Genomic DNA, 27452 nt, shown 5'->3' on the forward strand with positions numbered 1-27452 from the left:
TCAGAAGGATGTCCACAAGCTGATCAGGCACCCTGAGACCCTCTCCCTCACCTTGCCTTTAAAAACCCTTCCCTGAAAGCCATTGTGAAAGATATACTTGGGTCTTTTCAGCATGAGCTCCTCCTTCTCTTTGCTTGGTCCCATATTGGGCGACTTGCAGTAAACTCTGTACTTTCCTTCACCACAACTTGGTGTTAATGAGTGGCTTTACTGTGTGCCAGCGAGGGCACCCAAGTTTGATTCTGCAATATACTTACATTTGTCTTCCTATAATATCTTCACTTTCACTTACTTGCATTCTGATTTTGTGTGTGTGTGTGTGTGTGTGTGTGTGTTTCTGAAAGGAGTTATAGCTAGTTTGAAAAGAATTTGCATAATCCTGGGTACACCATGGCTACTTGTTTCAAATGTGAACATCATCCCCTGTAAATAAAGATTGAGTATCATTCCTTAAAGAGCATGTAGTCAACTTCCTACTTTTATTAGAACTTTAAATACAGAGAGTAATTTATCTAGCCACATATTTAGTTAGCTAAGTCTATAACCTAGGCCTCCTTGATTCCAGTACAGTGCTTTCCATTTCAATAAATGACCATCTGTCTTCGTCAGACAGTATAAGAAAGTGGAGTTGAGGCATTAGAGGATTAGGCAAGGCAATTCATCTACTTCTAATCTTTAGTCTTAGTTCCCAAAGGAAAGGAAAAGCACCAGAGAAACGGAGCCCAGATGGTATATTTTGCATGTTATCTATGCTCTAGGAACATTCTTTTTGAAATCTATTTGATCGCAACTCACAATAAGAAATACAGTTTAAATCACAACACAGGACATACGCACCCTCCCCCATAACTGAAACAGAAGTTTCACAAAGAATTCTTCCCCTTATTATATATGCACTCTGATCTTTCATTTTTGATTCCAGTCTAGCCTATTTCACTAAAAAATAAATTGACTTTTGAGCCAGTTTGAAAACCCCTGCCCTAGAAAATAGAAGGCAGGCTTCAATCTGCTGACAAACTCCAAAATTACTAGCTTTGCTGAAATTGTGTCATTCACAGAATACTAAACCTCCTTCATATGTATTTGAACTACAAGTACAATCTCTCAAACTTCAGAACAGAGCCTATAGAATCTTTTCCTCACTGGAACACCAGTTCATTACAATATCTCATAGATTCTAAGACTCAATTGTTTTTCATATTTTAACATCTCTGAGTTCAAGATGTGTCTTTAAAAAATCAGTGGCATGGCATAGTTTAATTGGCAGTATTTCTTTTCTTTCTTGGGTAACATGAAATAACGGTAAGACTTCAAGTTCATGATTTCTTAGAGTTTCTATGAAATAGCTTAGTTCATAAGGATTATATAGGCCGAACTCTATTGCTTATTCATTTCAAAGTATCCAGCTGATCAGAATACTTCTTGCTGTCTTAAGAAAATGTAATGAGGAGATGACAATCACTTAAGAAAAAAACTTAGTTCTGGGTTAGAAGGAAAAATGAGTTACAAACTGAGTTTGGTTATTATATAAAGCTTTTTCATGTGCCTTCATTGTTAGCAGAATTTGATTATGATCTTTCTGCTTTTCTACCTACCTTATTTTTGTATTGTTACTGTCTTTCTTTTGGTCACTCCCATTTTACTCTTCCTCTCAATAACAGGGTTGGGGGGAGCGTTCCTTGGACTACCGTTAAAAAGGAAGGCAAAAAGTTATGTCCAAAGTTAAGGTACCTGAAAAAAAAATCAAGAATTAGGCTTTATTTTTTAAAATGGAACGAACTGTCCAATTCCTGTGCAGCTGTTTAAACTGCCACCCACCTAACGCATAGTAAAACTTAATGACTGTAAAACTGGCACAAAGGATCCTGAACAGGACTAGGAACCAAGATAAAATTTCTAGGCTATTTGCATCCCAGCGTGAAGGAAATGCACCATCCTCTCCTCAAAAATAAAAAGCTCTCATGAAGAAACCACTACATTAAATGTCACAATTAACGTGCTACTAGAAATAGGAACAAGTAGTTACTGCTTTCCAAGCCAGACACCACGATGCCTTCTGCTTTTCTTTGTTTGACTAAAACTCTAGTCAAGCCCCAGGCTGGGGAGGTGGGGGCCCCCGCGCCCTACCCGGGAGCTCTCCGGTGCAGCCTCCTTAGATGAGGCAGGGCCCTGCACGACCGGTTCCGCAGACCTCGCCTCAACAGGCGCGGGGCGGGCGGCGGTAGGTTCGCCTCCCGAGACCGCCCCAAGGGGTGCAGAGGCGGTTCGGCGGCGTTCAGACTCTGCCTGAACCAGGTGTTGACAGTTGCTCCAGCCCGGTTGTCTCCGGCCAGGCAGAGGAGGGTTCTCCAAGGCCGCCTCCGCGCGTCGTCACGTGACGGGAAGGGGGTGCGACCGGAGCCCGCTAGTAGGGGGCGGGGCCTTGAATGTGAAGGATCTCGGAGGCTCTGGATGCCCAAAGAGGTGGCGGCTCGGCCGATGACAGCATTAGGCTGCGACGCGTTCCCGGCCGGGCGGTGGTGGTAGCGGCAGCCCGAGCGGCTGAAGCGTTAGCTTTCGCCGGGGCGGTAGCCGCCGCCGGTAGCCCGCAGACGGAGGGAAAGTGGGGGCCCGCCCTGGCTGGTAGACCGCAGGGCCGGAGTTCCCGCCCTCCTAGCGGGCCGAACGGGCAGTGTCTCCGTGGCGGCCAGGCAGCGCTCTTGGTCTGAGCTCGCGCCCCAGCTGCCGCCGGCGACAGCGGCCGAGAGAAGTTGGGGTTCGATTAGACGTGTGCAGGGCCCCAGAGGAACCGGCCGCCTGCGCCCCGCCTCTCCGGGGGCTCCACACCGGTGAGTGTCGAGCCGGTCCCCGAGTTGGGGGGCGGCGGGTTCGCACCCCTACGGGCGACTGCACCCCTTGACTCCCACGTTCTGAGCTGGGGCGGACGGGCACTCCGGGCCCCCGCGCCGGGGAGTTTTTCTTTGGCTCCTTTGTCCCCTTTTGGAGTGGGAAATTACAAAGGCTGGCGGGGATGGAGTGTTTTGGGGCCCACGGTAAGTGCGTCTGCAACCTTCCAAAGCCGCGGCAGGGGCAGGGGCCGGTACGAGCTTTTTGTTGGCCCTGAGTGTGTGCCTCCTCCCGAAGTTTGACTGGGCGGACGGCAGGGTCTCGCCGGAAGCCCCGGCGCCCTGGAGAGCTGGCGCTTTGTCACTTGGTGCCGTTAAGGCGAGGCTCCCGTTTTCCTGTGACAGCCCCAGAGGAGGCTGTGCCGCGCATCGCAGACCTCACCCGCCCTTGCAGAGCCGAGGGCCATGGTGGTGTTCCCCTAAACCTCAGTTCCTGTGGCCTTCTTGTAGCGTAGGAGGAAGGCGAAGCCTTTGCTGTACTTTTAAATGTAATGTTTCTGAGCCCCTTCTCAAGAATGGAATCAGGTTCCAAGGAGCTTCACAAAGAGCGTGCGTTTGGTTCATTGAGGCATCCGCTCACGACCGGCCGAGGCGAAGCAACAGTATATGCAGATTTTCCATTCACAAAAGTCATTTAACACCCTTCTTTATGAGAGACATGTGCGGTTGGGGAACATACTTAATTTCATTTTATCTAAATGCTGCCTGAAATAATAGGTAACTTGGGTTCCTACTTAAACAGATGGGGAAATTTACCCAACTGATGATATATGCATGTTTACTTTAAATAATTTAAAAGTTTTTGCCTTTCTGATGCTGGAAGACGTAAATGACTTCTAAGTAGTATTAGAATGTACTGTGTATGGTAGGGTTATTCGTTTTTAATTAACTTCCCCTGAAAGTTAACCTCAAATTAGTGCCACTTTAGGTCTTTTCAAATAACCATTTAAAAGGTGTTTTTTTGGTTTTTTTTAGTCCCTTCCTTAGGATTCCAAGGATTGTGGAAGAACATGGGTGGAATGCTTGTTAGGTTTCCTCCTTCCGTCCCATCAAGTGTCATCTAAACTTGATCATGCTGAGAGACTAGGATCAATTTCTGTGCTTGCTAGATAGAACCTGTTTTGCAGTGAAATTATTAAGATCATGCTAGTTTTATGAAACAGGTTGGGGAAGGAAGAGTAAAGGCATGCAATTTGTCCTCTATTAAAAGTACAGAGAATTTCAAATATTTGTTACCCCTTTTTTGATAGTAATTATGTATAGAATGACTACAATATGCCTGTTTAAAGTAATGGGAAAGGGAATAGATGAAACATAAGAACTACCTTTTAGGTCTTTAATTATGGAGCTTAAGTTGTTGTGGTCAAATTCCATCTGAACCATTTGAGCTACAATACATTGTACACAGGTGCTTAGAAGTGCCTGTTTAATTAAAAATGGTCATGGTTTATTTCTCTTTCATTGAATCATAATATTTGTTGTAGCTGTGATCTATGAAAAGGTGCTGCTACAATTTTTTCAGTTAGAATATTATTACATTTTAGAGGCAATCAAATATGTTTCTTACAAAACATTTATGGCACCTATAAATTTGGCAATACCTAGTTTTTAGGTTTCTTTTGAATTGAAAAGCCTTAAAATAACTTTGGAGTAAGTACACATACTGTTTGTAATGAAATTATGTTTTAGTTTTGATTTAAGAAAAAAGTGGTAAAATTAACAAAATTTGCATTATAAAAAGATCTTTCTTTTTAAAGGACTAATTGCATAATTTAACTAGTGAGAGCCCTTAGTACATTTAAACTTGGTTTACAAATAATCCTTCAAGAGCATGTTACTTGAATTGAAGCATGAATGACAAAATAAAGAATTGATACTTAGATGTAGTTTTCTAATATTATTTTGGAAAATCCTTATCCTAATAATACTTGAAGTTTTATATTTTAATATCTGTGTTATCCAAAGCTGAACACATTTATAGCGATGATTTTGGAGCATTGGGGGATTTAAAAGTAGAAGACGTAGGTGCTATCTTATTCTTATGAATATGACCTACAAATAATACGTAAGTACAACTTGAATTAAAAAGTCTGTACATACTTCATTAATGAAGGTGCCTGCGTGCAAGGAGATTGAAGTATAGTTTCCTTGTGGTTAGGACACAGGAAGAGATACCTGGACTAATGTGTGAAGATTTCAAGTCAATATTTTCTTTCAGGAAATCCCTGAAAGATTTTAGATCTTCCTTCCACCTTGGTCCCCACCCTCTCATATATCCTCTCAAAGGCATGAAGTTGAAGGTCTCATCCGGAACACATGATAGAAGGGATTTTTCCTCCCTGAAAAATGTTATCAAGTTTGCAAGGAGAGAGCTTTCTTCAGAGACCTTGTAGGAAAGGAGTTCTTGTTCTGAAACATCAAATTCTTCTACCCTATGTTATTCTTACTTTTATTAAAATTGGAAACAATGTAAGCTCTCCATGATAGCAAGGACCATTGACTTTCCAAATGCTTAATAGTCATCGAATAAAAAAATGTAGTTCCAGATGTACAACTGGAGAACAAAGAGGAGTATGTGATAATGTAGTTCAAATTAGATACAAGCAGTGAGGTGACAAAGAAATGATGTTGGCTTGGCAGGAGGGAAGCAGGTCATTTAATCTGGGGAACTTTCTTGGAGGAGGTGATTCTTCATTTAAGTCTTCTGAAAGCTGTATATCTGATGATAAGCAGTGTTCTAAGAGGGATAGACAGCATGAACCAAAGCATTTAAATTGGACTGGGTAGTCATGTCAGATTAAACACAGTGAGTCTTTTTTGGTAACATTCTGAAGAATTTTTCTTCTTCCCTCATAACTGTTACCTCTCCCAGATAAAAAGATTGGCACACTTTATAAGAGCTAAATTTTAGAGTAGTTGAGTTTTGGAAGAGACAATGGTACAGTGAAAGCAAGAGCATTGATCTGGGGGTTAGAAAATTTGAATTGGATTTCTGGTTGCATTTTATACAAGCAGGTGTCCTTAGGCAAATCACTGGGCCTTAGTTTTCTCATTTGTAAAAGGAGGATAATCCTTATCCCACAAGGTTGTTGGGGGAATGAGATTACATAATGTATATGAAAGTGCATATTTCAATATTAACACATAGGAGAAATCAAACATCAAATTATTTTAAAACATTTTTTTGTCTTTAGATCTTTAAAAAATATTTTGGTGAATTTATCACGAACTCTAAATCTACTTGACCTTTGCATTGATCTATGGTGTTAACCTTTAAATTTATCAGTATCAAAATTCTAGATGCTTAGTTTTCTTTCAATCAGGCATAATGCTTTCTGATATAAATGAGGCTTAATTGTGTTACTTCTTAATGTTATAAACCGCAAGGAATGGTAGATACCTCGAATTTGTAAAGCTTTAAGGGATATGTGTTACTGAAAAATCTGAGCCTTTAGGCTTTGTTCTCTACAGAATTTGCTTTTGAAGAAATTGCCCTTGCCTATCATGCAATCTGTGTATTCATTGTTGTGGAAAAAACAGAGCATTTTCCTGCTATTAAGGAAAAAAGTTACCAAAAATATCCTTTATATGTTTTTAGTGGTCTGAGTGACTGTAAACCATGAGGAATCTCTATCCGCTGTGCTTTACGTTAGAATTCAATATTTTGTGAGCAGGCTAATAGACTTTTGCATCAACCTATCTAAGCCTTTTGCTCCAGTAGCTGTTTGTCCTTTTATGAATCTCAAAATTTCGTTATACTTTGTGAACTCTTTGCAGTATTTAAATCCATGGAGCAGGCTGTCCTTTGTGTAACATTTGGGAGGGAATTGTTCTATAAAAAGACTAAAAAAGAGTCTTGAATCTTCAAATGATAAGCTAGTTACTCGCCACCTTCCATATTCACAAAAGCCTAAAAAAAAAGAGGAAATGTTTTTTGAGCTTCAAGACTCTTTTCAGATAAAAAGGAGAAACTGTTTGATTCAGGGTTGTTAAAAACATGATAGATTCAGAGGGAGATTGATAGTTCCTGAAGGTGTCCTAGTAGGAGTGGTTGGTCATAATAATAATAGCTTATACGTGTTGACTGCTAACTATGTATCAGGTACTTGACATATATACTTGACAATGACCCCGCCAGATCAGACTATTTTCTTGTCCTTTTTTAAACCTCAAGCACTGAGAGATTAAGTAGTAGGCCGCAGAGCCAGGATTTGAGCTAAACCTGAGTCACAGGGAGGCTAAGCAGCAGGTGGTGGAGCTTACCAAAAGGATTTGAATTTGAGGTTTAACCTGACCTTTGACATCAGAACCTGTCCTTTTAACTGTCACATTATAATGCCTTGTATAGTTTATTTGCAGTTGCCCCTTGTGACAGGTCTTGACCTTTATGATCTTTCTCAGTCTATCTTGACTTTATGATTTGATGAAAATACAGTTTGTAATAAGATGGCCTCAGTTTTTTTCATTTCATGTGTCTTGACTGACATCCTATGTTTTACTTGGAGTAAAGCAAATAATTCTTTATTGTTCATTCAGTTGCCATTTTCTCACTAGGAAATTCCAGACTAAACTGGAACTATAAGGACATATAGTACAGTAGATACAGTATTTTAAGGTGACTTGTTACAATTTTTAAAATTCATGCTTTTTTTTTAAAGAGTAAAACTGATGCACAGAATTGGTATGGATGATTTTTATGAGTGTTATTTGAGGGACACTAATCTGTATAATTAAAAGCTATCCTTTTGAAATGTCCACCATTAAAGTAACTTGTTTTTTGGCTGCTGGATGCCACTATTAGCAGGAGTAGTTTATCAGATTACATAGTTTCTTACAAAGAAGGCTCAGGCCCCTGTGAAAATTACAAAGTCTGTTTAAGTACTTTTGTTTTTCCAAAATTAAAAAATTTTTTAGTTAATTTAATTTGGCTGCATCGGGTCTTAGTTGCGGCGCACGGGCTTCTCTCTAGTTGTGGTGTTAGACCCAAGCGGTCTACGAGGGATTCCAACTCGCCCAAGAACCGCCAAGAGTCGAGAGCCGTTGCAACACGCAAGAGGTTTATTAGGAGCCGATGCACCGGGGTTCCCTGAACCTCACGCAGGAGGCCGATGGGGAACCCCTAAAAGCGGAATCACATACTTTTTATAGGTTTATTTACTCATAGGGCGGGTATATTCTCACAATGATTGGGTAAATGTGGTGACTTTTGAATTCATTGGCTTAGGAACTTTTGTCCCACCTTCTGGCCGTTATAGTTGTCTGTTCATTGTGGCGGTTAGGGCGTATACCTGTTACACGGGCAACTGGAAAATTACCCGCTGTCTGGCAAGTCCCCGTCAACTGAAAAACTCCAAGAATTGGTTTCGATAGGGAGAAGGAGTGGCGCACGATAGGGAGAAGAATTGGTTTCGATAGGGAGAAGGAGTGGCGCACGATAGGGAGAAGAATTGGTTTACGGGAACAAGTGAGGGGGTGGAAAGTCCCTAAAGGCCCCACATTCCCCCCCTTTTTTTTTTGTAACTAATTTCAATCATGGAATTTCAGTTTCTTTTTGCGAGTTTTGGTATTGTTGCCTTAGCATTAAAACTTGTACCGTACTAATGCGTTCTCTAATAAAGGCTATCAGGCGATTCAGAATGCATGGTCCAAAAGTTAAAAGCAACAATAAAATAATGAGGGGCCCTAACAAGGTGGAAACTAAAGTAGTAAGCCAGGGAGATTTATCAAACCATGATTGAAACCATCCTTTTTGATTTTCCCTTTCCTGTTGTCTTTTGTCCAGGCGCTCCCTAAGTTTGTCCATAGTTTTGGTAATAGCCCCAGAATGATCAATATAAAAACAGCATTCTTCTTTTAGTGCAGCACATAGTCCGCCCTCCTTAAGGAACAGCAGATCTAATCCCCTCCTGTTTTGCATTACCACCTCTGAAAGCGAGGTGAGGGATTCTTTTAACTGAGTTATGGAACTTTCTAATGCCCAGAGGTCAACATCTACAGCTTGCCTTAAGGCATCATAATAGTGGGGTTGTTGGATGAGGGCTGTTGTACCCGTTCCTACCCCGGCTGCCATTCCTAGTCCTAGGAGTACAGCCAGGGTGAGTGTCATGGGTTCCCTCTTAAACCTTCCTCTGCCCTCATATTCATCTAGAAAGGATGAATCTGAATGATAAATGAGTCTGGGGACCAGCTGAACTAACACACAAAAATCGGTTGAAGCTTTAAGGACCTCTAAAGAAATGCAGGGGGTCAATCCTGTGTTACATGCCCACCATCCATCCGGAGGAGGGAGGAGATACCCTGAGCCCTGTGGGAGGCTTAAATTGGCACAAAGATGTCGGTGGGACGAGGGGGGCGTTCCTACACATGTACCGTTTCCTAATACTGAGGCCAGGGTCAATTTACTATTTCCTTCTTGTTTCCATCGACATTGATCTGGAGTGTTAACATTATTATAATTAGAATTATATCCTATAGCATCATAATAAGGGGGAGGAGCAGCATAGCAAAGCCAACATGATTTGGTAGCCTCCGGGTTTGTGGCATTTAAAACCTCAAAAGCCGCCTGGACCAATGAGAGCATTCGGTCCCGGGGGGTCTTGGGCTTGATTGTTATTCCTTTTGGCTCAGAAGTTTGGTTTCTTATCTCTGGTAACGCTGTGGGAGGGGCCAAAGGTAGCGAAGAGTGCCCTATCTCAGGGTTGGGGCTTATAGGAACTGGAGTAGGGGTTTCAATTTTTAGTTTGATGGTCATTAGTAATCCATCATTATATCCTTCTTTATAAAACCTGATTCCCCATGAATGGCCATTTATCCAGTTTTTATCCTTTTTTCCTGGTTCACTAAAAGAGATCTTAAGGGGATGGCACCATTTAGTACATTCAGGCCTATAAGTTAAGGGGTTGGTTGGGTGTGTATAATTGGCTGTCACCTTAATAAAGTCCCAGCCAGAGGTGGGCTTCCAATAGGTGTCTCCTGTGGTTTCACACCCCCAGCTTTTACAATAAAAATGTTCCTTTCCCCCACATTGATAATTTAGGGACCTATGGCGATGAAATCCCGGGCATACATAAAAGGTAGGGTTGCTAAGTTTCTGTCGCGTACCCGAGTTTTGGCAGCCGTATTGGCCGGCCCGACCGGGTATGGATGGGGCATTTTGACGATCATGGGAGTGTGCTGTGTCCCAATTGGGAGCTCCTATGGCTAATTTACAAACATCGGGGAAAAGGTCTGGCCACCAGGTCCAAGGAGCAGCAGTATGGCTAACAGACCATATTACATCTCCAGTTTGGGAAATTACCTGCCAGGTTAAATGCTGGGGCAGGTGAGGACTAAAATTACTCACAGTCAGTAGGGGTAACAAAGTTAAAGTTATAAATCTGATGATCGCAGAAGCTTGAGCTTGAGCGGGTTGCTGGTCTTTTGGGCTCGCCATTCCGATGTTGCAGATGCTGGTGCGGCCTTCACGTGTGAAGCGTGGATCCACGCAGCGATGCCGTCTACCTTTATAGCCGTGGGGGTGGTGAGCAGGACGATGTATGGTCCTTTCCACCGAGGCTCTAGAGTCTGGGTTCGGTGCCGACGGACGTACACGGAATCTCCGACTTGGAAGGGATGAGCCTCTGCTGGTGTTCCTGGTCGGTAAGCCTCTGCCAGCTGGGACCACACCTCCTTTTGGACCAACTGGAGTCCCAACAGCATAGCATATAAGTCAGTGTTATTCTGGCAGTCAGGACTTAATTTCTCCCTTAGCGTAAAAAGAGGAGGTGGGGCCCCGTATAGTATTTCAAATGGAGTAAGATAATAGCGGGAGGGGGTATTTCTAGCCCAGAACAGGGCTAAGGGAAGGAGCACCGTCCAATCTGTACCGCCAGTCTCTATGGACAATTTAGTTAGGGTCTCTTTTAGAGTTCTATTCATTCTCTCTACCTGTCCTGAACTCTGGGGTCTATAGGCACAATGTAATTTCCAATCAGTCCCCAGGTATTTGGCCACACCCTGACTTACCTGGGCGACGAAGGCGGGACCATTATCTGATCCTATTACCTTTGGTGCCCCGAACCGGGGGAAAATTTCTTCTAAGATCTTTTTGGCCACCACAGTAGCTGTCTCCTTCTTCGTCGGGAAAGCTTCTACCCATCCTGAGAAGGTATCTATAAAAACTAGAAGATACCTGTTACCGTACCTTCCAGGGCATATTTCAGTGAAGTCGACCTCCCAATAGGCTCCTGGGCGGTCTCCTCTGAGCCTTTTTCCGACCTCAAGTTTTCCTTTGTGGGAGTTTACCTGTTGGCATGGAATGCACTCTCGTGCAATCTGCTCAGCTATTTTGGTTAATCCAGAGGTATCATAACCTGTCTTATGTAATAGGGATACCATCTTCTTGGTTCCCAAGTGTGTCCATCTGTGAATCTGTTGTAGCATGGATTTTGCTTGTTGAGGAGATAATGTTCCTTTAGTTATGGCTGGGGTAATTGTTCCCCTATCATTTGGTTTCCCAGGACTCTCATCTGATAGTTCTAGTATGATTTCCCGTAGAGCCACTTCTCGTGCCACCCTATCTGCCATGTTGTTGCCTCTTGTCACCGGGGTATTGTCCTTCTGGTGTCCGGGGCAATGAATGATGCTGACTTTAGTGGGGAGCATGAGGGCAGCTAGCAGTGCCACTATTTCTTCTTTGTTTTTAATTTCTTTGCCCGCCGAGGTGAGCAACCCTCTTTGTTGGTAAATGGCCCCATGGACATGGGCGGTAGCAAATGCGTACCTACTGTCCGTATAGATGTTTACCTTTTTGTTTTCTGCTAGTTCCAATGCTCTAGTCATGGCGATTAGTTCAGCCCGTTGGGCCGATGTCCCTTGCGGTAATGCGGCTGCCCAGATGACCTCTTTCCCGTCTACCACGGCAGCTCCCGCCCGACGCTTACCTTCCTCTAGGAAACTGCTTCCGTCAGTAAACCAGGTAACGTCGGCGTTGGGGAGGGGCTGATCCATCAAGTCTGGTCTGCTACGGTGTGCTGCAGCCAGTACTTCCTGACAATCATGGATGACGGTAGTGCTTTCCAGGTCAGGGTCGGGTAGCAAGGTGGCCGGGTTGAGTCCTGTGGCTGAGGTAAACTTAATACGATCTGAGTTTAACAGCAGGGCTTGGTAATGAGTCATCCTGGCATTTGTTAGCCATCTGTCGGGTGGCTGGCGAATTACACTTTCTAATGCATGGGGGGCTGTTATCGTTAGGTTCTGCCCCAAAGTCAGTTTGTCAGCATCTTTGACCAAAGCGGCCACCGCGGCGATTATTTTTAAACAGGCGGGCCATCCTGCTGCCACAGGATCCAATTTCTTTGATAGGTACGCAACCGGGCGATTCCAGGGGCCCAGTTTCTGAGTTAGTACTCCCTTTGCGATGCCTTTATTCTCGGCCACGTACAGATGAAAAGGCTTAGTAACATCTGGTAGCCCCAGAGCCGGGGCTGATAGTAGGGCTCGTTTAATTCGGTCAAAAGCCCGTTGTTCTTTTCACCCCAAGCAAAAGGGATGCCGTTTTTGGTCAGGGGATATAAAGGGGCTGCTAATTCAGCAAACCCCGGAATCCATAGCCTACAAAATCCGGCCGTCCCCAAAAATTCCCTAACTTGTTTGGGACTCTTGGGGGCCGGTATCCGGGCAACAGTGTCTTTCCTGCTTTCCGAAAGCCATCTCTGTCCTCCTTTTAACAAGTACCCCAGGTAACTAACCTGTCGTTGACATATTTGTGCTTTCTTTGCTGAAGCCCGATATCCCAATGTTCCCAGTTCTGTTAACAGCCTCTCGGTTCCCTTGATGCAGTCCTCTTGGGTTTCAGCAGCTAAAAGAATATCATCGACATATTGAAGTAGAGTTACCTGGGGATTGGATTCTCTATAAGATGCCAAATCCTGGTGGAGAGCCTCATCAAAAATGGTGGGGGAGTTCTTGAATCCTTATGGCAGGCGAGTCCATGTCAGCTGGCCTGACATCCCAGAGGCTGGATCCTTCCACTCGAAGGCAAAGTAAGGCTGACTGAGAGAAGAAAGTCTCAGGCAGAAGAAAGCATATTTAAGATCCAAAACAGTGTACCAAGTGTGCTGAGGTGGAAGAGTACTTAAGAGATTGTAGGGGTTGGGTACCGTGGGGTGGAGGTCCATCACCCGCTTATTTACCTCTCGTAGGTCTTGTACCGGTCGGTAATTATTAGTTCCTGGCTTTTTAACTGGCAAAAGAGGGGTATTCCATGCAGACTGGCACCTTACCAGGATCCCTAATTCCAGTAACCTTTGTATTTGAGGACGGATGCCATCTCGGGCTTCTTTACTCATGGGGTATTGGCGGACCGTCACTGGGGTGGCGGTTGTTTTAAGTTCTACCACCACAGGGGGCCGATATTTTGCCATTCCCATACCGGCAGTTTCTGCCCAAGCCTGTGGAAACCTAGTCATCCAATCCTGCATGTCAGCTTGTGGAGGCGAGGGTGTTTCATATATCCTGTGTTCATCTTCCAGTTTCATGGTCAAGATTTGGAGTAATCTCCCTTGGTTGTCAGTTATGGTGGGCCCTTCTGGTTGAAAGTGGATTTGGGCCCCCACCTTAGAGAGTAAGTCTCTACCTAGCAGAGGGTATGGGCACTCAGGTATGACCAAGAATGAGTGGGTTACTCGTCCCACCCCAAGATCTACTGTCCTTCGGGTGGTCCATGAGTACTGCTTATTTCCAGTGGCCCCCTGGACCCATGACCTTTTAGTTGAAAGGGGGCCCTTTGAATCGAGGAGGACTGAGTGCTGGGCTCCGGTGTCCACCAAGAACTGGACGGGTTCCCCCTCCACTTTAAGAGTTACCCTGGGCTCGGGGAGAGGGTCCGAGCCCTGACTTCCCTAATCTTCCTCTTCCAATGTTAAGATTTTATCTCTGGTTGGCCTTCCCCCGTTCCTTTTTTTAGGGCATTCTCTTGCCCAATGACCTTTTTCTTTACAGTAGGCACATTGGTCCTTGTCTAATGGCCGCCTTCTATCCGTTGTTCGCCCTTCCTGTCTATTTCTGTCTCTACTGTTTCCTCCTCTGACTACAGTGGCCAGTATCTTACTCAAATGTCTTTCTTGCCTCTTATCTCGTCTTACCTCACGAGCCTCTTGTTCCTTCTGCTTTCTTTCTTCCCTTTCTTCCTCTGTCTCCCTCTTATTATATACCTTATCTGCCTCTTTTACTAAGTCCTGAAGGGAGAAACCTTGTAGGCCATCCAGCCTTTGTAACTTCTTTCTAATATCAGGGGCCGCCTGGTCAATAAAGGCCATTGCTATGGTGGCCTTATGTTCCTCAGAGGTTGGATCATAAGGAGTGAATCGTCTAAAAGCCTCCATTAAGCGTTCTAGGAACACGGTTGGCGATTCCTGGGGCCCCTGAGTTACCTCTCTTACCTTAGCCAAATTCGTGGGGCGCCTGGCCGCTCCATGGAGACCCGCCACCAGAGCCTGGCGATACATTTTCAGGTGCTCCTTACCTTCCAGGGTATTAAAGTCCCAATTCGGCCTGACGAGTGGAAAACCGGCATCAATCTCATTAGGCAACTGGGTAGGTTGTCCATTGGCGCCTAACACATTCTTTCTAGCCTCCAGGAGAACCCGTTGCCTCTCCTCAGTTGTGAGGAGAGTCTGGAGGAGCTGTTGACAATCATCCCAGGTGGGTTGGTGGGAGAAGACAAGAGACTCTATTAGAGCAGTAAGAGCCTGTGGGTTTTCAGAGAAAGTAGGGTTATGCATCTTCCAATTATAAAGATCTGCAGAGGAAAAGGGCCAGTATTGAAGGGGCCTATTCCCGTGGTTATCGGGGGGGCCATATTCTCTAAGGGGTAAAGCAGTAGAATCCGGGGAAACAGCCCTCCGGCTTCTGGTGCCCGCCGAGGGACCCCCTCTTTCCGCCATAACAGGTGGCCCTACTGGTGCGGAGGGTTGTGAAGCTGGGGGTCCTAGGGGCGACATGGGATTTAGGGCCGGAGGATAAGGAGGTGGGGAATCTAGAAGAAGCAAATCAGACTGCAGGTCAGGATATATCGCCTTTGGCGGGTCCGGGACAGCAGATGACTTTTCCGTGTCTGGGGTTTTCTTCAGGGCCAATATCTCCGATTGTGCTGGAGCGCATGCAGACGTGCCTGTTGAGGAAACAAAGGGCCGGACCCACGGAGGCGGGGAGAGAACTAGATCTTCCCAGACCAAGATATATGGTATCTGGTCTGGGTGTCCGTGGGGTCCTGTGTTAAAGACCCTAGACTTGACTAGCCCAACCTTATCTAACAAAAAAGATCCTTCGGGTGGCCACCCTGTCTGAAATGTAGGCCACTCAGAGATACACAGCGTTTGCCATTTTCCTTTCCTTACTTCTACCGAAAGGTTGTGGGCCCTAGCCCTAACTTCGGTCCAGTGGCTTAGGGTAAGAGAAAGAGGAGTCGTCATAGTTTGTCCCATTGTCGTCCGTCAAAAGAAAGATAATAGTACAGAAAAACAATAAAATTTCAAAAGACACACATTGATATTGCCGCCGCGAACTTAAACCCGAAACCAACTCAAATTCAGATGGCAGCTTATATAACCTGCCAGAACCAGCCGCCGCGAACTTAAACCCGAAACCAACTCAAATTCAGATGGCAGCTTATATAACCTGCCAGAACCAGATGAAGGGGAGACAAAATTTGTTTCTCCTTCCAGATGGACCACCAGGGCGTCCCCCGGGGCCCGTGGACACCAGCTTTCGGCACGTCTGCCTAGCCAGGAGTCCAATACAGATTCCACAGCAAGCCGGTTCGCACGCCTTTTTCCTAATGGCGGCTAGCAACAAACAAACGACAAACAAACAGACAATTGGGCTCGAGCCTACCTGATACCTCCGACTCCCGATGTTCTTGTGACCCGGGGGCGAGTGGGGATCCCGGACGAGCCCCCAAATGTTAGACCCAAGCGGTCTACGAGGGATTCCAACTCGCCCAAGAACCGCCAAGAGTCGAGAGCCGTTGCAACACGCAAGAGGTTTATTAGGAGCCGATGCACCGGGGTTCCCTGAACCTCACGCAGGAGGCCGATGGGGAACCCCTAAAAGCGGAATCACATACTTTTTATAGGTTTATTTACTCATAGGGCGGGTATATTCTCACAATGATTGGGTAAATGTGGTGACCTTTGAATTCATTGGCTTAGGAACTTTTGTCCCACCTTCTGGCCGTTATAGTTGTCTGTTCATTGTGGCGGTTAGGGCGTATACCTGTTACGGGCAACTGGAAAATTACCCGCTGTCTGGCAAGTCCCCGTCAACTGAAAAACTCCAAGAATTGGTTTCGATAGGGAGAAGGAGTGGCGCACGATAGGGAGAAGAATTGGTTTCGATAGGGAGAAGGAGTGGCGCACGATAGGGAGAAGAATTGGTTTACGGGAACAAGTGAGGGGGTGGAAAGTCCCTAAAGGCCCCACAGTGGCATGCAGTTTCCAGAGTGCACCGGCTCAGTAGTTGCAGCTCAGGGGCTTAGTTGCCCCGAGACGTGGGATTTTAGCTCCCCAACCAGGGATCAAACCTGCGTCCCCTGCATTGGAAGGCAGATTCTTAACCACTGGACCACCAGGGAAGTCCTGTGTAAGTACTTTTTAATGGGGTTAGAGTATGGTAGATTTGGGGAGACAGCAGTTCAGTCTAAGTAACACTATATATTATTGGGTAAGAATAATGAGGTGGAATTCCTTGGTCATGAAGGCACAGGTACATTGTTCAAGTAGAGAGTAGGGTGAGGGACTTCTGAAGACAAGTTTTGCTTACTGTATAATTTTGCCTGTTGTTTTGACTATAATAACATTTAAGATCAGCGATCCAGAGGTAAAGAAAAACAGTGCTGTGTATCAGAGTGGGGAGTTTGTAATAGTTTCCTAGGCTCTTTCGCAAGATGTGGATGCTTTATAAATATTCACTGATGATCAGGGAAGGACTCTCTTACTACCTATTATTTTAGAAATCTAGGGAGGCAGACTAGCACAGGCTCTGGAGCCAGGCTGCTTACGTTCAGAACCTGCACAGCCACTTAACTAGCTTATTACCCTGTACTGGCCCTATGCTGACATGAGATGGCTTCAGGAGAAGAATATGGTATATTTAGGCAAAGCAAGGCCCAGAGATGCACCCTGTGATTTTCCTGTTCTTATGTGGTATGAAAGAGATCTGGAAGTTCTCACATAATCCTAGTGAAGGAAATAGAAGTTAACAGAATGAGAGCTAGCAAGCCTGTCATGAGGGTACTGTTGTGAGGGGAAGACCATATTATAGACATTGTGGAGAGGGCGGCTGTGGCAGATTCAGCTCAATGCCCACCAGAATTTGTTCTCTCTCTTGCCTTAGTTCAGTTAACACTGGGAGGTGGCTGCCCAGACAGGAACACGTTTCTCAGTCATTCTCTCCTCTATCCCCATCCCCCTTCCCTGCATCTAAGTGGGACCAGAAGACGGCTTTTCACCAGGGGAATGTGAATGGAAGTGACGCACTGTCCCTTCTGAACTGAGGTGGGAGAAAAGCAGCTGTGTTTCTCCACCTTCTCTTTTCTAATCTAAGGGCCAGATGCAGAGGCTGGGCCTCTTCAGGTGTGATAATAAGATTGGGAAGATCTCTAGTCCCTCAGATTACCATGTGAAAGAAAGCTGTGCACCAAACAGGAGCACTCACAACGGACTGTATAATTTTAAGGAGACATTTTAGTTGTGTGAAGTCACTGATGTTTATTTGTTAAGCAGCTAGTGTGGCCTTAACCCAAGCATGGGCTGCTTAGAAGAGGTAGTTGAGGCCCTAAGAATATCCATACCAACAGGAGCTGAGGGGCCAGGTTAGGCGGTCACTGGACCCTGCTGCAGCATCCTCATCAGTATATGCCATTGCGACTCTTATCAAACCTCAGAGGCCCGTGAGGACCCAGAGGGCAGTCCATGGGTCCACATTCAGACCATCCGTAACATTCCCAGTGCCCGTGAAAGCTTTCCTCTACATCCGGATACCATGATAAGAATAAGGAACAGAGAAACTATAAACGTTTTTCTGTAAAAGTCTGAAGAGTTCCGGTAAAGCAGGGTTTCTCCAACTTGGCTTTATTGACATTTTGGCCTGGATAACTCTTTGTTGTGGTGAGGGCTGTCCCATGTATTGTAGACTGTAGAGCAGCATCCCTGTCCTCTACCTGTTAGATGCCAGTAGCACCTCCACTAAAGTACAACCAAATATGTCTCTAGACATTGCCAAATGTCCCTTGGGGGGCAGATCACCCCCAGCAGAGAACTGCTGCCTTAAAAACAGAGTTAACGTGAAAGAAACTTACCTTTAATTAATGGACTTTTTCTCCCCTTAGGAGATGGGTGGAGTTCATGGGGGAGGTTGGTTTACGAATGTGCAACAAAGGAAGCTATGCTGCTTTTATAAAACATACTAGTTTCTATTGAATGTCGATCTACACTTCTGCTAATTTATCAGTTTAGACATTGTCTGGATTTTCTGCTTTTTCTTTCTTCTTTCCTTTTCTTTCTAGACTGGTAGCTATACTTCTTCTTGCCTAGATAAACACATTTCCCCCATCCCCCCCCCAACCCCAGCTGTCACATCCATATGTCCATCACTAAATGACAAAACCCAAGATATGGTTTCGATACTATGACTATGTAAATATCATTTAATCCTAGGCCAGGTAGTATGCTCAGATTATGATTTCTTTTCTACAGATCCTATTAAGCAGCCCTTGGGCCACTTGAAGAAAAATACCTTGATACCATCAAGGTCCAGTGTATTTTATTTTATTTTATCAGTTGCTCAAAATCTAGCCATTGAATTAAAAACAATGGACATGACTTCCTATTTTCTTGGTGTTTCTAATTGCCCCCTTTTCTGGTATTGTATGCCTTTATCATAGTCTCTACCAACTCCTCATCATGCTACCTGTTGTATTGTGTCCCCTATTTATCTGGCGTAATTGTAATTCTGCTTCAATTTGGACTAGTTGCCTTTTAGGTCTCTTTCTGGAACTTCCTTTCACTGTCCTCTTGAATTGGGTCCATTCTATTATAGATCTTCCTTTTTTACTAAATTTATTTGATCTTTTTTTTGGAGTACAACTTCCAAAAAAAGTGTGTTTGAGAGGCAAGTTTTCTGAATTATTCTATGGATAAAAATATTTTCATTCTGTTCTCATATTTGACTGATAGTTTGGGCACAATATTGTAGGCTGCAAATAATTTTCCTTTGGGACCCTGAAAGCATTGCTTGGTTGTCTTTCAGTGCCAGGGATGCTGATTCGAAATCAGGTGTCATCTAATTCACTACCCTTTTAAGGTGATTTGTTCTTTATTCTGTCTGAAAACTTTTAGGATCATCTCTGTTTTATCTTTCTGCTGCAAACTCATAATGAGCTGTACATGTTGTTTTGTTTTGTTTTGTCTATATTTGTTTTAGGCACTCAGTTGCCCTTATTATTTGAATCAGATTCTTCAGCTCTAAGAAATTCTCTCCTGTCTTTGATATTTTCTTCCCTCCATTTTCTTGTTTGCTTGTTTATTCTTCAGTAGGCAGATGTTTTCTGTCTTGGACTGGTCCTTATCTCATTTTTACTTTCATATTTTGTGATTCTCTTTGCTCTGTGTTCAGGGGATTTTTTTCCCTAGTTTTTTGGCTGATTTGTTGAGGGGAGGGTAATCCCTGAATTTTCTTGTTCTCTTTTTCTGCCATTCTTTTCTTGTTTTATGTTGTAGTACTCTCTTTAGTCTCAGAAAATGCAAAGTAGATTTTTAAAAGACATTTCGTGTTTCCTCAATTATTTCCTTTTCCCGTCTGGCCAGCTTTTATGTTTGTAATCTTTTTTTTTTTTTTCCGTACTTAGTTTTCCTTATATGCCTGGATTGGTTGTCTCTTCATGTTTCAGAAAGAAGGACCAGCTTCCTGGTCTGGATGTTCCCCTCCCACCCTGTTCCTTGGACTGTTTTCCCTATTAGGTGTTTTTTTTTTTTGAGTAGGAATTCTGGGCACAGCACTTTAGGGCAGAACAGTATAGGGTGGGGCCTATATATTGACAAGCATTTTAGGGTAAGGGGGAGGGGAGCCAGCTTCCAGGCTGTGGGCCCTCTAAATGCCAGATAAAAAGGGTTTATTACTCTGTGCCAGCATCCCCTAGACAGTTATTCACTTTCTTTAGAGAAAAGCTGACTGTGCTTTTGCCAGGGAGTAAATGTCAGTTGTTTAGGTGCTGCGTGGAGATGGGGGATGGAAAATGTAGTCCCTTATACAGTCAGTCAGGTAATACATAATTCTCCTATTTTTAGCCCCACTATTATTCCCACCCTTTGCTGAACCGTTTACTTTGCAATCATGCTTCTCTGGGGGTTCTGTCAGATGTATTGGTTCCCAACGTTTTGCATCACTCTTAAAGGGTATGATGAGGCTGTGGCTCTCTCTGCTTGTGATATCAATCAATTTCACATCTACTTTCATCTTTCAGAAATTTATGGACTTCTCTCTCTACTCTGTCCCCACTTTTTGTGTGTGTCTTATTTTTAATTTAATTTTTATTTTATTATAATTAAAATTTTAATTTTTAATTTATTATATAAAGGTTACTTTCCATTTACAGTTATTACAAAATATTGGCAGTATTCCCCGTGTTGTACAGTACATCCTTGAGCCTATTTTACACCCAGTAGTTTGTACCTCCCATTCCCCCACCCCTATGTTACCCCATCCCCACTTTTAATTTCTTTGCTCTTATGGTTTTATTTTTTTTCTGTATGAATTGTTTTTGTTTCAATGGGAGATCTGAAGTAACTGGAGGGAAAATTTGTATTCAGTCCATCATCTTTTATTGGAGATCTTTCCTATTTTTTTTTGTTAATGCAATGATCATAAAAATTGTGATCATGATACTGTGTTGAAATACAGTGATATTTCTTCACTATTGATTTGTATAGGTATTTTGTATCTTTATGCCAGTCAGTCCTAAAATTTGTCTGCTTTTGAATTCTTATTTGCTTCTTAGTTTTTCTGTTTCCTCTTCTGTTGTCATCTGCCCCAACTTGTACATGTCATTATGATTCTCTTGCCATTTCTAGTTTGTTCCTTGGAAACTGAATGAGACCATTTAGGATTGTGCATAAAATAGTGACTTTTCTCCAGAGAATGGCATGTCAGCTGTAAGCCCATGACTCTTGTGACATTTTGATTATTCATTACTTATTTTCTGTTTCTCAACTGTGTCCAGGCAGGTGAGGTGTTATTCTTTTTCATTTACTTCTCTGCCTTAATTGTGATATCTGCTTTGGTTCCTTAGTTATTGATCTTTTTCTCTATAACTTTTCTGTCTCTTCTACCTAGTTATCTTTGGTACTTTAAATGTTGAGCTTACATTGCCTAGCTGGTTCATGAAGGCTGTAATTTTCATCTCCTCCTCTCATTTTATACTCAAAAAAATTTCCCAGCACTGTTCTAAATTTTTTATACCTTATTCTCTTTTTTATTTCCCAGTCTCCTTTCCTGAATCTTTAGGAAAATTGATTGATTATAATTTATCCTGGGCAAATAAATTTAAATTTGTCTGTTTACTTCTCTCTCTTCCATGATATTGCTGCATTTCTCTGTTAATCTTGTTCAGGCCTTCTCTCATTAGACTTTGTAGCTCTTTCTTCTACAGCTATGGTTTTGACTGCTGGAAAGTGTGTCTTTTATGATTGGAGTTATAATTCTCTTGCAATCAGAAGTTTATGTAATCCAGATTTTTTAAATGCTGACTACTTTGAAGTTGAGATCCTGTCAGAAGGGCTGTGATTTGGAAGGCTTAAACCCCTAGATTTGGCCTGATTATGTAAGATACTGTGGAACCTACATAGTACATGCTTATTTGAAATTTAAAGTAGCTTAGAAAAGAAACTGGCTCTTGTGTAGTTTCTTTATTTGCCCACTGTAGGGGAAGTCAAAGGTGTAAATATTCCCTAACATTGATGTCTATTTACTGATTATTTTGTGAACTTTCTCCTATTCTGTGGAACTCTTGGTTTTACAATCCACATGTTTGATTAGATCATTGTTATATGTCTTTTGCTTTGCCTTTTTCATGAATTCTAAGCATTTTTCCTTTTAGATACCTGTCATAATTACTATCCTTTTTGTCTGCCTCATTACGGTATCCTTTATTGCTTCTCTTAGGTTTATAGTTTTGGTACTTTTTCTCACTTTTCCTGAAATTTTAAAATAGAACCTTCAGCATTATATGGATAGTACTGTGACTGTTTTTCAAAGGTTTGATTACTTGGGAAATTATGGTTTTTATGTCTTTATTTTCCCAGGAATTTATGATTAGAGTGTAGGAATTTAAAAAAACAATACTCTGTCATTACTGAGGAAAAATTCCTCTGTGAAAACAGAGACTCATTTTAAGAGGTTGATTGCTTAACATATTTAGTGTTTTAACTAGCAAGGTCTTATTTGGTTATTTTGGGGCTTCTTCTTAATTTACAGTAGTAGTAATTAGCCTCTTCAAACTTATAAGTTGAAATTAACCAGTGATACATTTTGTGGCTATGAGACGAATAATGATTTTAATTAAATTCAGCAAATATATGCTTTTTTTTGGATTCTCCAAGAATTTTTTCATTGTCACCATATTGATCAGTTTTCTTTTAGGAACAGTCTTTGAATATGAGTTATTTCCATAGTTTCTCATTTTTGGTAGTCATTTTTAATTGAAGTATTAAAAATTGTGTTGATTCTCATAGATCCTTTTTGAATTGGCATGTGGAAGTGTAATTATGTGTCTTGGTTACTTACATGATAAATTAAAGATGATCAGTACTTTGGTTGTGGTAATTTATACCTTGGATTCAAAACCCAGAAGCATCTAGGCCAGAGTTAGGCTCTCAGACACTCATTTTTCTTTCATGCCCAAGATAAAAAGCCATCCTTAGCTGTATCAAAATATGAAGAAATTGCTTTTGGGATTGAATAAGAAAATCGGTAAAAAAATTCCTTGAGATTATCTTGAATTAACTTTAGATCTTGCATTTCAAGCTTTGATCCTTAATAAAGAGCCATCACCTTAAGTATGGGTATGAATTTACTTGTAGGAAACTGGGGTAAGTCTCTTGGTTGATTATAACCAGTTACCATAATTAATGAGAAACACATTCACTTTTTTCTAGTATCTTGATTTAAAACTAGGTTCATATTTTCCTTAGAAAAGAACCTTTTAAGAAAATAGTGAAAATTTACGTAGAATGAGGTAGTTTTAGCTGTAATTTAAAATATCTAAGTTGAAAAACAAAGACTTAAAATCCAAGGGAGACATTTAATATATAGGACTAAATTATTAATACTTGATTGACAGGGAAATATTTCCAAATACTGTCCTTAAGAGACCTTGATTTATTACTGTCTCAGAAACACTCTTTGAGACCCTATGTCACAGGCTTGTGCAACCTAGCATTACAAACACCAACTGATTTAGTAAACATGCACTGGGAAAATAAGAAGCCTGCCAGAAGTATTGTCTTTCCTGCTAAATAACTTTGTGACCTTGGCAAACCACTTAGTCTCTGTGGGTCTTAATAAAATGGAGAGTTGGAACAGATAGCCTGTTAGGTTCTTTTGAGGATTCCTTGATGATGCTAGGGGGTAGAATTACAATCAGATGATATATTATGTAATATAGTCCTTATAATAGCTCTGAAATAGATGGTATTATTCCCATTTTACAGATAGAATTATTGATGTTGTACAGACTCCATGTTCAAGTAACATGCTCAGTCATGTAGGTACTAAAGGGCCAAGCAAGAGGTTGAACCTTGGCCTATGTCATTCTGTAGCCATGTTCTTTTTGGTATACAGTACTACCTTTCCAAGCCATGTCGTTAGAGTAGACCACCAGATTTTAGTGTTAGAATTTGTTCCATTTCTTAATCTGTACTTCATAGTAAATGTGCTTTTGCATTATATCATTTGTTATTCAGGAAAACCAGAAGTCAGGGATCAGGCCTGTCTTTGAGTTGTGCCCAAAGTAGAAATGTGTGACCAGCTTTTAAATAAGCATATTAAAACTTATATGTCTAAGAGATGATTGATGTGTTCAAAGTTATCTTGAATTTATTTCAGTAATGTCACTGTTTTTCAGAAACACTTTTGAAACTATTTCGGCATTTCTTTAGTGCCTTCAGCCTCATTCTTTTACCTATATTCTGTGGTGGCGAATAACATCTCTTGAGAATGGATTTGATATTTGGGAAAAGTGGGAAGTGATTCTGAACAGGGTCTCACACTTAAAATTAGGGATCAAAATGAGAAATGTCATTTTTCGTTAAAAATAATCAGTGACCAAAAGGATGAAACCTATTATTCTTGTGTCATTTATATGGTAGCTAAGAAAGTGATTAGAGGAGAGGAGTTCGAGAATTGTTTTGTATGATGGCAAGTTGAAATGGTCTCTAAAAATGACTACTCTGAATGGAGATAACCTTTATTTGGATATAAATTCTGCTATATTAGTTAAAGTTACATCTTAAGATAGTTACACTTGTTCTCTGTTTGCGACTTAGGCCAGTGCTATGCTGATTTAGCATGCGCTTCAGAGAAAGAGTTGGTGAATGAATTATACATGACAGATATTTTTTCCATTTAAAGGAGATCAGAGTCTATATAACAAAAAAAACAGAATCTATATAACATTTGTTTGCATAATAATTTCTCAGTTACATTCATATTTATTACATAATTTGTGGTTATCTGTATTTAGGTTTAATTCCAGGCAGCTACCCCATCCCATTTCCTAGCATGAACTAAAACCACTTGTGTTGCTAAGCGTGAGTGTACTCTCTGATGCAGGTTTACATGTAAAATAACTTTTGTGCAAAAATTATACTAGGCTGCATTATAAACATATTTATATTACTGAATGGTTTTGTATATCAGTGCTGTACTCTACTGGTACAGATACTAAGCAATAATATACCTATATATCTTGTTGAAGAAGAACTTGTGATAGGAAGATTTCATTTTATCTTTTGAAGGCATTATTTTTCTTAATTTAAACTCCTAGATGGTAGAGTTTAATGAAGCTTCCTCATTTGTGAGTATTAAAGGATACTAAAAAATGCCTCTAGTCCCTTTTTAATAATACTTTTTCCTTTTGAGGTTTCAAAATAATTTAATGTTACAAGACCTTTAATTCAACAGATATTTGAGGGTAAGTCACTATGCAGGGGCAGAAAATTTAGTGGGAACTAGATAGACATGCGACTTCTTTGAGTTTGTGTGTGTGGGAAGGGTGGGGAACAGACAGTAAACTACTGATTGAACAATTCACTGTGTAATCACCATTGTGGACAGTGCTAAGAGGAGGAAATAGAGGGTGATAGAAGATTTTGCTGACCTAGTGGGTGGGGAGGGGAGCCAAGGAAGGTGACTTAAGCTAAGGGTAAAAAGAATAATATTTCTGGCAGAACATCTTGTTTAAATATCTTGGCACAGCAAGGAACTTGGCTTTTGCTAGGAATTGATTGAAATAGTCCCCTGTGACTGGAGTGTTTAAAAAAAAAAAAGAGTGATATCGTGGTGCAGTAGGCAAGGGCCAGGTTATGCGAGCCTTGATAGACCTTGTTAAGGATTTTGATTTTTGTCTTAAGGCGCCTTGGAAACCATTAGAATATTTTAAACAGAGAATCATGAAATGATCAAGTTTAGAATGATCACTCTAGGTGCTGTGTAAGAATGGTTTGGAGGGAACCAGAATAGATGCTGGGAAACTCATTAGGTCGTGTTGAAATTAAGGTACCTATGGCTTATCCAAGGGAGATTCCTGCAGGCCTGTGGGTCTCAAAGTGTGTCACCTGGGAACTTATTAGAAATGCAGATTCTTGGGTTCTACTGAGACCTATTAAATCAGAAGCTTTGGGGGTGGAGCTTAGTAATCTCTTTTTGAACAAGCCTTCCAGGTGATTCTGATGCTTCCTAAAGTTTTTGAACCTCTGCTGCAGGTCATTAGATATGTGGTTTTGGTGTAGGAGAAAGTTCTAGGTTGATGATATGAATAGGGAATAACTGCATGAAGATGGTAGTTGAAAATGAGAGGCGAGAAGAGGCCCTAATGGAATGAAACCTTGAGAGACTACTGTCCAAGTCCTGTACAGAGTGAGGCGAGCTAGTGAAAGAATCAGAAAAGGATTGGTTAGAGGAACTAGAAAATCAGGAGCATCTTTGCATAATGGCATTGGTGAAGGAAGCATTAAACTTGACAATGAAGGGTCTTTGTGTAAACAACTATAGTGGGAATGCAGAGGTAGGCACCAGATCTCAACGGGTTGAGAAGGAAGTGGAGAGAGGAGTGAAGAAAATACAATTTACTCATTTAAGACATCCCTTACTCTTTGGACAGATATTTAAAATTCCAAAATATGGGAGAATTAAACTAAATAACTTTGATGGGCAGCTAACCAGCATAAGATTCTATTGAGAACTGTATGATAAACTCTCATTGTTTGGACCTATTGATTTTGAAACTCATAATCTACATAGAGGACTGAGCTCAAGTTTATAATTGTCTTTACCACTTTGCAAGAAATGCTGTAGTATAATAATAAACTTATGGGAGGAATGTTTAGCCTACCAAGAATGCTGGGGGTTTTTTTTAACATGATTGAAACCACTTTAGCAGTATGCATTTATATGAAAGTAATTTTTAAATTATATATACTCTTATTTATTACAAAAGTATTAATTCATTTTCTATTACTATTATGTACTTAAAGGAAAACTTTTTTTTTTTTTTTTTTTGCGGTACGCGGGCCTCTCCCTGTTGTGGCCTCTCCTGTTGCGGAGCACAGGCTCCGGATGCGCAGGCTTAGCGGCCATGGCTCATGGGCCCAGCCGCTCCGCAGCATGTGGGATCTTCCCGGACCAGGGCACGAACCCACGTCCCCTGCATCGGCAGGCGGACTCTCAACAACTGCGCCACTAGGGAAGCCCAGGAAAACTTTTTTTAATTAAAAAATTTTTTTTAATTGAAGTATAGTTGATTTACAATGTTGTGTTAGTTTCAGGTGTATAAAGGAAAATTCTTTAAATGCATTTTATAATTCAAATTCCAACTTTTAATTTCTTTAATTACCCCAACTTGTTAGAATTATTTTAACGTGTTAATGTTATGCTGTTCTTAAGGAAGACCACATTTAATGTGAAGTCAAATTAAGATAATTTCAAGGTCAGCCCCAATTACAAAATAATATCTTTCAAGTTGTGTGTGTGTGTGTGTGTGCGCGCGCACACACACATTGTGCATACACACAAGACAGGGGAAGGGGAGGGGGAGACAAGTCATTTTGAGATGCATTTTCTCAGTGAAAAATTTTTGTTTAAATTTTTTAAAAAGCAAAAACGTGATTATTCCATCAACATATGCGGTCTGTAAAATTCAACAGTACAGAAACTCATAAACTTAGTTTCTGTTGCCACTAGACCCCGCTTTATGTCCCACATAGTCTACATATTACCAATTTGGTATTATTCTTCCAGATGTTCTTCCCTTTCTCC

At 41.9% G+C, this 27452-nt stretch overlaps 2 protein-coding genes across 11 annotated transcripts in view; one reads left to right on the forward strand and one right to left on the reverse strand.

Moving 5' to 3' along the window:
- ZDHHC17 (zinc finger DHHC-type palmitoyltransferase 17) overlaps window positions 1-2313 on the reverse strand; it is a 248781-nt gene extending 246468 nt beyond the window's left edge. For 6 of the 7 annotated variants that reach the window (XM_032644970.1, XM_032644966.1, XM_032644971.1 and 3 more), the window contains exons 1-2: window positions 2128-2313; window positions 1596-1731 (exon numbers count right to left, since the gene is read on the reverse strand). The gene's annotated coding sequence lies outside the window, so the exon portion shown is untranslated. Of the gene's footprint in view, window positions 1-1595; window positions 1732-1818; window positions 1946-2127 lie in introns of those variants that run through there. The other variant, XM_032644969.1, reaches the window with a different exon arrangement.
- Window positions 2314-2406: 93 nt separating this feature from the next.
- The window catches only part of OSBPL8 (oxysterol binding protein like 8), a 204585-nt gene continuing 179539 nt past the window's right edge, over window positions 2407-27452 (forward strand). For 2 of the 4 annotated variants that reach the window (XM_032644815.1, XM_032644818.1), the window contains exon 1: window positions 2437-2828. The gene's annotated coding sequence lies outside the window, so the exon portion shown is untranslated. Of the gene's footprint in view, window positions 2829-27452 lie in introns of all 4 variants that reach the window. The other 2 variants (XM_032644817.1, XM_032644819.1) reach the window with 2 other exon arrangements.

The sequence above is a fragment of the Phocoena sinus genome, chromosome 10 (assembly GCF_008692025.1).
Source record: "Phocoena sinus isolate mPhoSin1 chromosome 10, mPhoSin1.pri, whole genome shotgun sequence".
NCBI lineage: Eukaryota > Metazoa > Chordata > Mammalia > Artiodactyla > Phocoenidae > Phocoena > Phocoena sinus.